Raw genomic sequence first — 15,943 nt, forward strand, 5'->3', positions numbered from 1 at the left:
ATGGAGAAAAGACAGCCTCTTCAATAAGTGGTGCTGGAAAAACTAGAGCTACATGTAAAAGAATGAAATTAGAACACTCCCTAACACCATACACAAAAATAAACTCAAAATGGATTAAAGACCTAAATGTAAGACTGGACACTATAAAACTCTTAGAGGAAAACATAGGAAGAACACTCTTTGACATAAATCACAATGAGATCTTTTTTGACCCACCTCCTAGAGTAATGGAAATAAAACCAAAAATTAAAAAATGGGACCTAATGAAACTTAAAACCTTTTGCACAGCAGAGGAAACTATAAACAAGATGAAAAGACAACCCTCAGAATGGGAGAAAATATTTGCAAACGAATCAACGGACAAAGGATTAACTTCCAAAATATAAAAACAGCTCATGCAGCTAAATATTAAAAAAACTAACAACCTCATCAAAAATTAGGCAGAAGACCTAAATAAACATCTCTTCAAAGAAGACATGCAGATGCCAAGAGATGCATGAAAGACTGTTCAACATCACTAATTATTACAGAAATGCAAATCAAAACTACAGTGAGGTATCACCTCACACTGGTTAGAATGGGCATCATCAGAAAATCTACAAACAACAAATGCTGGAGACGGTGTGAGAAAAGGGAACCCTCTTGCACTGTTGGTGGGAATGTAAATTGATACAGCCATTACGGAGAACAGTATGGAGGTTCCTTAAGAAACTACAAATAGAATTACCATATAATCCAGCAATCCCACTACTGGGCATATACCCAGAGAAAACCATATCAAAATGACACATGCACCCCAGTGTTCACTGCAACATTATTTACAATAGCCACGTCATGGAAGCAACCTAAATGCCCACACAGAGGAATGGATAAAGAAGATGTGTTATATATATACAATGGAATATTACTCAGCCATAAAACGGAATGAAATTGGGTCATTTGTAGAGACACAGATGGGCCTAGAGACTGTCATATAAAGTGAAGTAAGTCAGAAAGAGAACAACAAATATCGTACATTAACGCATATATGTGGAATCTAGAAACATGGTACAGATGAACCAGTTTGCAAGGCAGAAAAGAAAGACACAGATGTAGAGAACAAACATATGGACACTAAGGGGGGAAAGTGGGGGTGTGGGGGTGGTGCTGGGATGAGTTGGGAGATTGGGATTGATGTATATACACCAATATGTATAAAATAGATAACTAATAAGAACTTGCTGTATAAAAAATAAATAAATTAAATAAAATTCAAAAAAAGAAAAAGGGGCCTCCCTGGTGGCGCAGTGGTTGAGAGTCCGCCTGCCGATGCAGGGGACACGGGTTCGTGCCCCGATCCCGGAGGATCCCACATGCCGCGGAGCGGCTGGGCCCGCGAGCCATGGCCGCGGAGCCTGTGTGTCCGGAGCCTGTGCTCCGCAACGGGAGAGGCCACAGCAGTGAGAGGCCCGCGTACAGCAAAAAAAAAAAAAAAAAAAGAAAAAGAAAGAAGTGGTAAGTATCCAAATACTGTTATTTAACGGTCTGAGTCTCTTTTTTCTCCTCTCCCTTCCACACCTGTTCCATGCTCACATCTTACTCCTTAGGCAAGTCTGCTTGTAATTTTCAGGTCCTAACTTTACTCCAGTTCTAGTTCTAAACTGACTGATAGCTTTCACTAGTGCATTAATAATTAAAATCCCTCCACAAAGTAACTGATTTTTAAAAAATAACTGTAGAAAGAGAAAACACTTGTCAATAATATTTTAAATATTGGAATTTCAAGTAAAAACAAAATTTTTAAAAAGATTTTTAAGAAGGCAAAAAAATTATCTTCAAAGTCTTCCAAGCTTGAAATTATTTTTTAACATTCTTTATTTACTTTTTTCTTTCTCTTTAGGAGTAATGAGAAAGTGAGATTTAAAATGGTATTAGGATGGAATTTTGGTGAAGGGAAAAGAATATGTAAATTCTGCCTTGGAGTAGCCAAAGCCCTCAAACTATATCCATACCAAATAATGTCCAGGGAGGTTTGGGTGAGAAAGTTTGACAAAAGGAATCATAAAGTAGTGAGACTAGGGCAGTGAAATCAATTAGAAAGCTATTTGGGAAAACCTAAAATTATGAGATGGCACGTATGCTCTGGGGAAGGACTAGGTCAGACTAATTTAAAGCATAATAATAAAGCAGAATAAAAAAGGAAATAGGGATCCACTGAGAAGAAACCAGCAGATAAGTACGCCCGTCTAGGCCTATCAAGTCTTCATTTACTTCTATCTTTACTTCTAAGTGTGATTCCTTTTTTATATTGCATAACAAATTACCACAAAACTAGTGGCTTAAAATCATACCCATTTATCATCTCACAGTTTCTGTAAGTCAGAAGACTAGGCCCAGCTTTCCAGGTTTCTTTCTGCTCCTAGTTTCACAAGGCAACAATCAAGATTTCAGCTGGGTGGTGTTCTCATATTGAGGTTCAGCTAAGGAAGGATTTGCTTCCAAGCTCCCTCAGATTGTTGGCATAAGTTTTTCCTTGTGGTTGTACAGTTCATGGTAGTTTTCTTTTCCAGGGCTATCAAGAGAATCTCCTGCTCCAGTGTGTAAGTGACAGAGTCTTAGTCTTACGTAATATAACTGCGGAAGTGATTCTCCCATTAATTCTGTCATACAATATCATCTAATCAGGGGGTGACTATACTGTCACCTTTGCCACATTCTAACGTCTATAAGCACGTCACAAGTGCCACCTCACTTCAGGGGAGGGGATTATACAGGGGTGTGGGTCATTGGTGGTTATCTTAGAATTACGCCTACTACAAAAGTTGTGTCTCTTTTAAGAGGAAGAACCTTCACATCACCCTTAAGAAGAAAAACATAATTTTATATAACTATTATGGCTAAATTACACTTCCGTAAAAATTCATATATTAAAGTCCTAACCCTCAGTCCTCCAGAATGTGGCTGTATTTGGAAATAGGGTCTTAAAGAGGTAATTAACTTAAAAAGAGGTTACTAGGGTGGACCCTACTTCAATATGACTATGTCCTGGTAAGAAGAGACATATGCAGAAAAAATATCATGTGAAAACAAATAGAAAAGACTGCTATCTACAGCCAAGGAAAGAGACTTCAGAAGAAACCAACGCTGCCAATGCCTTGATTTCAGACTTCTAGCCTACAGAATTATGAGAAAACAGATTTCTCTTGTCTAAGCCATCTAGTCTGTGGTACTTTGTTGTGGATGCCCTAGCAAATTAATAGTCAGTTTACACTGCTGATTTTATCATACTTCATAGGAAGGCAGTTTTCCATGGTAGTAAGCTCACATTTAATGTGGGCATTACAGGACATCATAGCCAACTTCCATATTGAATGTGGTTCACTTCTTTCTCTCAATTTTCTCCTGGATGGAGAGAGTAAAATAACTAATAGTATACAATTTTCCTAAGTGTGTGAACAGAATTCCTTTTACAGCCTTTCTAGGGGACAAATGTTCAAAAATTATCATTTAAAATGAACACACTTGACCCATTAATTATTCATTGCATAGTTATTGAGTGTTTAAATTACCAGAGTGCTTTTGGTGCTTACGATAAATCAGTAAACACAACAAAAGTTCCTGTTACAATGACTCATAATCTAATGAGAGGAGAGAGAAAAAATATAATAAATAAGCAAATTATAAATTAAATAGAAGGTGATAAACACTGTATAAAAATTAAAAAAAAAGAACTGGAGACTATAGACTGAATGGTTGGACATTTTTCACATGTATGGTCAAGGTAGGACTGAGAAGTTGGCATTTAAAATAGGGTGAGAGATTGACCTTCCACAATTTACAGGGAAACAAATTTGTTGCCAAAGAAACTGCTAATACAAAGGCCCTGTGGCCTGGCGTGTTTGAGAAACAGCAAGAAAGCTCCTGTGAAGGACTTGGGAGGAATGAGGGGGAGATTAATAGGACACAAATTCTTCTGAGTAAAATGGTATTACTCAGAAGATTTTGAGCAAAGGGGTGATATCTTGTACACTGAATTGAGGCTAGGTCATATGGGAGCAAAAGACCATTTAGGAGGCTATAGCAATGATCTATGTGAATGAGGGTGGTAGCTGGGAGATCTGGAAGCAGTGGAAGTGTTTAAAAGGAATATAGCCTGGATATATTTTAAAGCTGTAGACAGTAACAAATATTTTTCCTCTAAATTTATTCTACAAATAGCCTTACAAAAGTGAATGAAGATATATGTAAAAAGATATGCACTAGATAAAGTTTAATAATAAAAAAACAACTGGAAATAGCCTAGTGCCTACCAAAAGATATCTATTTTTAAAATTCTGCTAGAACAATAAATTAAAATTCAACAGTTAATAAAAAAAAAGGTAGGTCTGGAGGTGTTAACGTGAAAAAATGCACGAAGTATCTTCACAAATGAAAAATTAAAATTGTAGAACAACTGCATACAATTTGTTTAAAAATAAAAAGTCTGCATAAAAATATTTAAGTGCATATGGTTAGACATTCCTTAAGCTAATTAACATGAGAGAATAGAATCAAATTTAGGAAATGGAGAAAGATGTTGCTTTTCATTTTTATATATTTTACTACAGTTTGACATCTATAAGTTATTACATGTTAGTTTGCTAATAATACTTGTTATTATACATACTGTTTTTTGAAGGAAAAATTATACTTGTTTCCCCCCAGCCTGAGAATCTTCGACCTTACTTTACAAACTCATGGTTGTAAGCAGGAGAACAAGGATCATCCCAGAAATGAGTACTGATTTCAATGAGCAAAAACTTTAAATAACATCACAGAAAATAAAAGTGTTGCAGTGTTAATACTGGAAAATTAACTATGAAAACAATAATCAGTATAATAATAATTTCAAAAGTGAAATAAAACCAATCAATACTTGACTTAGCTTGTTCATGATGTAAAAAAGCTTGGTTGTTACTACATGCAGTGAATATAGCATATCTTTTGCTTGCACAGTTGTGCAGGGGCTGCCCACTGGAGCTATCTAGAATAAAATTATTATTTTTTAAATATTTAACAGAAATTCCTCTCCATGACGAGCTGCTACAATTGTCATTATTTTTTTTTCTAGGCTAATTCTCACTTTTACACCAGTTCCAGACTTAGGGTTTCTTATTTCAGGCTAGCAGTCTGCACTCTCCTTCCATTCTATTTTCCAAGCTACTGCTCTCTTCCTCCAAATAGGTTGTGCAGAAAGTTCTGAAAGACATAATTTCCCCCTAGGCTTACTATACTCTCAGTTTTAAGTGGTTTCATAAAACACATAGTTTCTATTCCTCAGTTTTTGTCTTGCTTTTCTTTCAGTTTTTACTATTGATTTGGCATTGCTGTAACTTGTTTGTATACCCTAGATCCTATAGTTTGCTTAATTAGGCAGGTACCAGTTATAATAAAGTCCATTAATGGCACAATCTGTTCTGGTTACTTTTTCAACAATAAACATTAAAAAGAACGTGATCAATCTGACCTGGTATATCAGTTTGCTAAGGTTGCCACCAACTGGGTAGTTTAAATAACAGAAATATATTTTCTCATAGTTCTGGAGGCTAGAAGTCTGAGATCAAGGTATCAGCAGGAATGGTTTCTTCTGAAGGCCATGACAGAAGTATTTGTTTCAGGCTACTCTGCTTGGCTTATAGACAGTTGTATTCTCACAGACGGCTGTCTTCTCCCTGTGTCTTCACATGGACTTCTATGTGTCTATATCCATATTTTCTGTTCTTATAAGAACATCATTCATACTGGATTAGGGCCACCTTAATTATCTCTTTAAAAACCCTGTCATCAAATACTGTCACATTCTGAGGTACTGGGGTTCAGGACTTCAACATATGACTTTTGGAGTAGACAGAATTCAGACTACAACACCTGGGTTCTAGCTTCAGCATCAAATTTTCTACCACAAAATAGAAATAATGTATTAAAAGGGAAGTTTGGAGTGACCTAAGTAACTTTAAGATAAGCCTAAATATTTTTATCTGATGATCAGAGTTTTGATACCTACATACATGCTAACCATGAAGCCATGTTGCTAAAATATTAATCAATCAATTCAACAGATAATATGTGCCATACACATGCCTTCCTACTTCACAAAAGGTGTCATCTCTTAGAATTTGCCATGCTTTGGGGAAGTCTTCTTCTTTAGGAATCAGGTGATCTTCTACTTCTCAGGGATCTTCTACTTATACCCATTCACAATCTCAAATGTTTTCTTTAAGTTTTATTTCCTTAGTTCAGAATAAATTTGTTTTGCCCCATTTCCAGAAAGAACCCCAAAACAGCCATCAATCCCTTCTCAGTCTACATGCAATTCCTATCAAGTCTTTGATGATTTATCAAATAATCATTTTAAGGAAATGTTATGTTCTACAATCTTTGATCTTGCTCCCATAGTGCACATTAATAGACGCAGTACAGATGAGCTGTATTAGTTTCCTATTGCTGCTGTAAACAATTTTCATAAACTTTGTGATTGAAAATAACAAAAAATTGTTTTTTTAGTGCTCATAGTAAGTAGTCCAAAATGGATCTCACTGAACTAAAATCAAGGTGTCAGCAGGATTGTGCTTCTTCTGCAGTTTGCAGGGGAAATTTTGAATCCTTGCCTTTTCCAGCTTCTAGGAACTGCCTATTCTCCTTCCAACTTCAAAGCCATCATAGGTCTGCTCAGTCTTTCTCATGCTGATATTGATTTTCTGACCTCTCTCGAAAATATGTTGGGCCAACCCAGGTAATTCAGGAAAATCTCACCATGGTAAAGTCAGATGATTAGCAACCTTAATTCCATCTCTCATCTCACTTTTTCTTTACCATGTAATGTAACATATTCAAAGCTTCTGGGGATTAGGACATAGACTTCTTTGGGAGTAGGAATGGGGATCGTTGTGCCTATTACAGGCTATGGACAAAGAACTGTCTGACTATACATCCTATGTAGAGACACATTAAACAAAGCTAGTAAAAAGAAAGTACTTGACAATTGGGCTCTATTTTCATTATAATTATTATTTTCATTATCATATAATGAGTGGACCAGTTCTAGGTTGTGGAGATTTGACAAGGAATTCAGAATTTGATGAGAGGGTCAGGATAGAGACATCACCATTTCCAGTTGGCTACATGGCTATGTAAAACAGGGAAGCAGCATTTGGACAGAGTATTATAGCTTGTAAGAAATCAAAGATGGTCTGAATTTTTGAGCAAATGTTTCACTGCAGATAAATATGTAGTACAGTAAATACAAGCAGAATCTGCAAATAGCAACTACTAATTATAGGGCAGTTTTTGCATGAGGGAGTCTAGAAGTTCCTTCACAGATACCACAACAATGCTCATGAAGGTAGAAAGCACGTTGGCAGACTCAACTTCACTATTTAACATTGTTTTCACCATCACTCCCTCAAAGAATTAGGTGCCTGATGGTCAGAAATACTGTGTGCCTGGTGGCTGCCTATTAGGTATGGGTCCTGGTGCCCATATGGTGACTGAAGAGATACTGAGGCACGACTTTCTCTCTCAATTTAGTGTTCATAGTTTGTAAACTGGAACTTCTGCTTTTATCCATATGCCATAGTTCTGGGCTTTGGCCACCTCTACTACCATCCTGGACTATTTGTGGAGTCTTGCCACAAATGAATTGATTCTCTAGAGATCAACAGTCCAGAAGACATCTTATAACCATAAAATTCTATAGAGGATCTAATTTCATATTGGCTTGCAAAAAATTCTATAAATGGTTTGCTTTATCTATTCTTCTTTAAAGATATGGATATCATATAAAAGCCTCATTAATTTTTACTAAAACATCACTGATGTCCCTCTATACTATTTTTTAAATATAGCATATTACTTTCATGGTGCATTCTGAAAAGTTTAGAGTATATGTAAAAGTATAAACCAAATATAAGCTGAAAGGACTATTAAAAATTAGAAAAAAACAAGTAAAAAAAAAAAACCTTTTTCACAGAATTTCTAAAATACCCTTTTTATCCTAGCAGTTGGTGAATTGTTGCTTATTCAAACAATCTACAGAAAAAAATATATTTTTTGCTTGGAAAGTATGAGAAATTCTAGCCCGAAAAGGTACTTGTCGTGAAGTTATATACAAATGAAAGTATGAGCTAAGAATAACAGCACCATCTGAACCATAATTATAGTGCAGTGTTATAATCTGAATCTACAGTAACTTTGTAGAAATAATTATTTTTTAAAAATTGAAAACTACTCTTAACACTTCAAAACTAGCCTAACTCTTAAGAATATTAAGATGCCAATTCTTTTAAAGTTACTCTTCCTAAAGTTGTTTTATTTTAGATTTATGAGCAAGAGTTGAGCCAATTTGAGCAACAGTTTATAGGAGTATCTGAATTACAAATATAAAGTTAATTTTAAAGGCATCTGAAATGTTTAAAATCCTGTACTTATCAGTAACTTGGGTGGCTGGCAAATCCTCTAATATAGAGATAGAAAAATTTTGATATATTAATGCTTACCTCCTATCTCACCAACCAAATATCTAAGTGGTAAACAATTACAATCAATAATAACAAAATTAACAATGGTGATAATAACTGAATATATAATAAATATATGTTTCAGACACACTTAAAATATACTGCCTAAGTAAAATCTCAAAATAATTATATGAGGTAGATATTTTGAATTACAAATTAGGAAACAAGTTCAGAAACATTAAACATTACTTAATCATTCAATTTTTTATCTTTGTAAAAAAATATATGTATTAGGTTTGAGCACTATACCCCTAAAAATATGGTACACTCAAAGTGTTTTTTTCAATTTTTTTTCAATTTTTATCTTTAAAAATAATACTTTGGGACTTTGGACTTTATGTTTACTTTTTACAGTTTTAGAAAAGGGTTCCTACTGCTAAGAGAGATGGTACAAAGTAGAAAACATCAAAATGTTGGCCTTAGAAATGTCTTTAGAGAAAAAATTAAAAGACTGAAGAAAAAAGAACTTTACAATTTAAAATTTGGTATTCACACACTTAGTGCTAATCTAACAGAATCTAATTCTCCAAATCCAGTTGTTACTGCTGTCTCTATTATCAGGTCCTTTATATTCAATGGAACCATTGTCTTCAAAGAGCTTTAAATGGCATAACATAGACAGTTCCTGCACTTCACCTAGTTGGGTGTTTCCGATTCTATGAACTATGAACCTTTGATTTCCAGAGATTCTAGTCAACCCAAGGAATTAAGAATGTTTAATATGAAAAGGTCAGCAGATAATGAGCAATTCTAAGTTTACCAAAGATCGAAGGCTCCTATTTATTTCCCCAAATGGAAGAGGCAACCAATGATAGTTAACACAAATATGTACTTTTAGGAGAATGTCTCATAACTATTGTGTCATAATTCTCACCAAATTCAGGCATATTTCCTTAATCAGTATATCTAATTATTGTATCGATTTTGGGAATAATTTCTTGTCATTTTCTTCATATCATTTAACTATTTTCAATCTCACAATGGTTTTTAGCATACTATGATTGCTTCATATTAATCATATTTCTTTCAGTAGTATCTTGAGTTTGCCATTTTCCTCTGAAAGTAGTGCTACCCAGTAGTGTTCCACAATTTAAAGCCTCAACTAGAATCACACAGATTCTGCTCCTATATAAAAAACATTCACATTAGTAACATTGCACCTTTCAATATTCAATTTAACTCAATAGTTTATTTATTATTACAATGAGATATTTATTATATAATCACCCTGTGATATATTAAAATTTTAGATGTCTAGACTTTATCATAAGCCAGGAATTCTCACTCTGGTTGCACATTAGATTCATTTGGGAACCATTTAAAAACTGCCCTGTCCTCACTCCTGAAACAATTGATTCAGAACCTCTGGTGGTAGGGCCCAAGCATGGGTATCTTTACAGTACTCACAGTTGAGTCTAAGAACTTTGAAATTTGAGAACTGGAAACTTCATGAATTAAACTTACATGGAATATGGATTAGGATTATCTTTTAAATTAATTCCACCATATTATCTTTTGTACATTAAAGTTGTGAAACAAATCTCTAAATAGTGTCTTAGTTTTTCTGTCCTGCATATTTGATGAATTTTCAAAATCTGGAAAGAACACATAAAATCATTTTTCTATCCTAAAAATACAACAGCTAATTAATAGGATGATCTTTTTATATTTTTATAAAGCACATCTTGTGTTGTATGCCCTCATAAAAATGGGAATACTGTTAACTGATATTCTAAGATACATGCTTAAATTATTTAAAATATTACCAATTCCATTATATATTTGAGATTTATATAATTTATGCCATTATAACCGCAATATAGCTAACATTCTCAGATAATACAATAGCGCAAAAAACTTTAAGAGATAGTGTAATACAGTGGTTCATAATCTCAGGAGCTAGACTGTTCAAATATCACCTTCAACTGTTTACTAGTTGTGAGAATTAACTCAAGTTACTTAGCCAAGAAATGGAGATATGGATACTCAAAGTTAGCTTTGAGTATTAAAGATTTTATAGGTAAAGCAATTAGAAAACTATGTGGCCCATTATAAGTATTACAACCATACTTGTTTTGCTACTTCAAAACTAAAAGATATTAATATTAAAAACACTAATAAAGTTTCTATTATTACCTTTTCTCCCTAGAGATACAACTTATGGGTCTGGGAATCAAAAGGTTAAAGTAGGAATGGGCCTAAGTTACTAGCACTCCTAATGACCAACTTAGAGAATTTGTGTCTTCTGTTTCTACAACTTAAGTTTATGTGGGTCTAGATGTCCTACTGATTTTCACCAGGAGAAACAGAAAGTTCCATTAAACATCAAGCCATGGCTACTGTCCTTTTGCCTTGAGTTCTTTGTGCTAAGAGACAATCTGGAAAGGACAGAAAATCTATCCTGGCAGGGAGCAAAGGACTCTATTCTTCTGAAAGAGGTAGGACTGCTGTTATAAAATGGAGCAGAAAATAACACATTTGGTTTCCAGATCATTTACTAGGGCCTCTATTGGTGTTCTCCTCCTTAAATTTAACAAGTGCAGCAGTCTGAGCCTATGAAAAGCATGGTGACCAAGGGCACCAGAGAAGCAGACCCCTCAGAGATGAAGGTCTGAGTTATCCCACCATCTAAATCACTTCCATGAGGAAAGATGCTATTTAAAGGTGACGGAGCACAGGCTCCAGAGGCGCAGGTTCAGCGGCCATGGCTCATGGGCCTAGCCGCTCCACGGCATGTGGGATCCTCCCGGACTGGGGCACGAACCCGTGTCCCATGCATCGGCAGGCGGATTCTCAACCACTGCACCACCAGGGAAGCCCAGGGATGGTGTTTTTTAAACTACCTCTTATAAGTTTCTTCAGGAAATGTAAACTACCAGAATCCTGGAGAGTTGGGGTGAATTTACTTTATAGATGGGGTAAAGTCCTTTATGGTAGAAGTGAGTGTAAGTGATGGACAGAGTAGACTAACTTTAGCCACCCCTGGAAAAAGGAAGTGTGGTTGGTCCCACCAGAGATAACGAAATGCAGGTGTTGGGGAGAAAAAGCGGTCACCTTAATAAATCGGAGTGATATTTTTAAAAAGTTGCTAGGCAGTCACAAACAACAGATGTCCATTGTATCAAAGGTCAGAAATATTGCTTACAGGACTGAAGTGAAACACCATATGTAGAAGAATCCCATGGTTTACTGAAAATATCCTAGAATAAAGATGGAAAATGATAGCAAATAAATCTTGACCCAGACTGGAATATTTATTATAAATAAAAAACTATGACTGTATTAATATCTAAATTATTCATAAGAATTTCTATGAAGAGATACACAGAAAATTCATGACCCTATAGAAAATTAATTTTAAGTATGACTGGAATATTTATCATTTATCTGGGGAGACAGTTAAGTACATAAATATACCTTTAAAAAAAAAACCTAATTTTTAAGCAGAGAACTTCGAGAATCAGTAATATCTGCAAGTTTTCTACCAGTAAATTTTCTTTTTTCTTTTTTTTTTTTTTTTTGCGGTACCCGGGCCTCTCACTGCTGTGGCCTCTCCCGTTGCGGAGCACAGGCTCCGGAGGCGCAGGCTCAGCGGCCATGGCTCACGGGCCTAGCTGCTCCGCGGCATGTGGGATCTTCCCAGACTGGGGCACGAACCCGTGTCCCCTGCATCGGCAGGCGGACTCTCAACCACTGCGACACCAGGGAAGCCCCACTATTCCTATTTTTTTTGAAACTTATCCACTAAGTCTTCTTTTGCCCCACAAAGTGTCCCAAGCCTTACTTTTTTCACGCCTTTGAAAATACACTCTGCATACGTTGAATTCAACATTCAATGACAATCACAGATTTTGGTGATTATTTAAATATCATAAATATTTTTATGAAAGTCATCATAAAGGCAGTTAAGTAAATATAATTAGTATAATGTTTCATATCTATTAAATAATTTATTCAGTTACCCCTTGTTACCATGTAACAACAACAAAAATCTGGCACAAACGCTTTACATCAGGGAAGCCCTGGTGCATAGTACTAAAATTAATTTTATTTTATTTGTTCTTGCACAGATTAAGGTACCATATGTGTTTTGAAAGGTAAAAATACTATAAAATGCAATTTATAAATTTAGTCATTCTTCTGAAACTGGAAAAGCATATCAGCATATAACAAAAGTTATCATTGGATGATTAAATAAAACCTTATCTTTGCTTCCAAGATCACATATACTTTTTTTTCCCAAAGGTTGATCTATGAATATATATGGGTATTTCATTAGGGCAGTGCTATCATATGTGGATAAAACATTAGGTTCAATAGTTACTTGGATTAATTTTTTTTTCCCTTCAGTGTGATTATTTCAATCATTTGAAATTAACCTAGGCTGATTTTTTTTATAATACCGTTTTTTCTTATCCTTCTTGATTTTATCTGTTTTTGAGAATGTGAAAAACTATTACCTAAAAGTTAAAACTAAGCAAAATTTATACTCTTAAATGTGTCTTTTCCCCATACATTCTATGCTATCTCAACTACCCACCCTTTCCATCCATTCTATCCTATCCTTTTTAATCATCAACCTTATTATTGTCTGGTTTAATTGTCCTGTACTTGTTTTACAGAAATGAGCAGATATGACTACTTTCTTATTTTTCTTCTAATAAAAAGCTAACACACTATAAATTCCCTTTTGTGCTTTACTTTTTTTTTAAACTAACAATATATTCTAGAAATTATTCCCTACCAGTTCAAACAGATCTTTTTATAGATGAATATTTCTACAATACATGGATATACCATAGTTTATTCAACCAATATCCTGTGAATGGGTGCTTAGGCTGTTTGCAATATTTTGCAATTACAAATATTGTTGTGATGAATATATTGGAAATACCTATTTTCATATTGTAAGAGGCATGTTTTCAGGATAAATTCCCAGAATTGGAATGCTAGTTAAAATCTAAATGTACATATAGTTTTGTTACATATTCACAAATTCCTCTTCATACTTGCATTCTCATCAGTAACATATGAATATCTGTTTTCTAAAGTATTGTCAACAGAATATGTTTCCATATATCACTTTCATATATATATATATATATATATGTATATATATATGTATATATATATATATATATATATATATGTCATTTCAGTGTAGGGCTTACTTGTATTTCTCTAATTATGAAATAGGTGGCACATCCTGTCATAGGGTGTAGAACCATTTTTACCTCTTTATTTGTATTGCCTGTTCTTACCTTTTCTCCATTTTTCCTATGGGGTTCTTGAGGTTTTTTTTTTTTCCTTAAAAAATTTAGGACTTATTTGTATATTAGAGATGTTAGTCCTTCATCTGTGATATATATTGCACATATTTTCTCCAGTTAGTTATCTTTTTTTATTCTGTTGTTTTGCCACACAATAGCTTTTTAAATTAATTTTATGTAATCATTTATCAATCATTTCCTTTATCACATCTTTATTTTGAGTCACTTTTAGAGAACACTTCCCTATATTCAAGTATGACTCTATTCTTGCTTTCTTTGGAAAACTGTATGGCTGTCTTATTTCTTGTCTTATTTCTTTTTGCTGTTGTAAATAATTTGTCCTAATATTATGTCCCCTAACTAGTTATTGTGTACATAAAAGCTATTGATTTCTAAATATTAATTTTATTACATGCTACCTTTAAAATTATTTGTCTTATTTTTTTTTTAGTTTTGAAAAACGGTTTATTCAAGAATTACATAATTTCAAATATCTTCCAAAATACAGTTTCCTAGATTGCTACAAAAGAAAGCATATTCAGTAAGAAATTTAAATCATTAAATATATTTCACTAGTATATACATATAGAAGGCCAAGCAATTAATATTTAGCCCTGGAATGTGTACCATGTCTTTCATTTTTCCTTATTAAAGGCTCAATCCAGCACTTTGTATAGGCTATGTACAACAGGCAAAGTTCAGTGTTCATAGGCGTTTGACATTAGCTGCTTCAATTTATAGCTGTGGTAGTTTGTCCACAGGGGTGTCAAATTTGAAGTCTGTAGGAAACAGATCTGGAGCCTAAGGATAGATTAGTCTGTAGGACTGTCTGATTGTAACATCAGCAACACCAGCAATATCTCCAATTTCTTTTTGGGTCCTTTACTCAGCTGATGCCTGTGAGGCCATGTAAATGGCGGCCGCTGCCACAGATATCGGGCTCCTTCCAGGAACCAAGTCCAACTCCACAGTTTTATGGGCTATATGTGTAGCTGCCATCTGTACTTGTTTAGGAAGACAAAGGTTGGAACAAAACCTGGACAAGAAGTCCCCAGTTGTAATCAAATCCACACTGGTTTCTAAAGCTTTCAAAATAAGTTTAAAACATCGACCGATTTCTTTCTTAGAAATTCGTGATACAGCACATATTTCTTTAAATGTCCTAGGAACTCCTTCCTGTCTGCAGGCAATATAGAGACAAGCAGAAGCTATGGCATCATTAGCCCTTCCCTCAGGCTGTTCTCTTCATACGCTTACTTGAATAGATTATTTGTTCAACCAACTATATTTCGAGGGAGGTTGATTCTGTCTGCCATGGTAGTGATTTATTTGAATGCATTAATCATTGCCCAATCAGAATTACTTATGATTCTCCTATTCTGGTACTTAAAATTACCACATTCATCCAAACCTGCAGCTCCTATACCCTTACCATTCATAGTAGACAAATCTCCATCACTCAGAAAAGGATTCTGAGAATCTCCAACTCGAGATGGATCTTTTGTTGCTACAACCAGACCACATTCAGGACAGATCATATCACCAGCTCTGTAGTCCTCCACTAAGATCGCATCTGGATGGTTTGGACATGTGACTCTTGGAAGAGCATCCAAACGGCTGGTAGACGCCATCTTCACGGCCACTGTGATTCCAGCCACCAGGTACAACAGACACACTGCAGACACGAAGAGACTGTCTAGTCCTAGTTTTTAATATTGAGTTTCTGGGATCTAACATAAATACTTAGGATATATAAACTTATTTCATATAAACTGAGACTGTTTATTTCTTGTTTTATAATTCTTATTATTCTAATTGATATATTTTGTCTAACTGTATTGGCTAATGCTTCCAGAAAGTGTTGATTCTTAACAGGCACTGGTTCCTTGTTCCTAATCTTAGTGGAAGTGCAGTTAGTATTCACATGTTACATAAGATGACTTTAAGATTTAGCATATATTATATATATTCTGTTAGAATATATTTAGAGTATATATCTTATCCTTACACACACACACATTTCTACTTATTTGAAGGGTTTTTTTTCCAGAAATAGGATTTAAATTTTGTCAAAAGCTTTATATCTAAGAATATGGTAGATTATATTCATAATTTGACAATATTAAACAAATCTTGCAT

At 34.5% G+C, this 15,943-nt stretch overlaps 1 pseudogene; it reads right to left on the reverse strand.

Moving 5' to 3' along the window:
* Window positions 1-14,539: 14,539 nt before the first annotated feature.
* On the reverse strand, window positions 14,540-15,471 carry LOC132491126 (transcription initiation factor IIB-like; annotated as a pseudogene).
* Between the last annotated feature and the right edge of the window lie 472 nt (window positions 15,472-15,943).

The sequence above is a fragment of the Mesoplodon densirostris genome, chromosome 5 (genome assembly GCF_025265405.1).
Source record: "Mesoplodon densirostris isolate mMesDen1 chromosome 5, mMesDen1 primary haplotype, whole genome shotgun sequence".
NCBI classification, from domain to species: domain Eukaryota; kingdom Metazoa; phylum Chordata; class Mammalia; order Artiodactyla; family Ziphiidae; genus Mesoplodon; species Mesoplodon densirostris.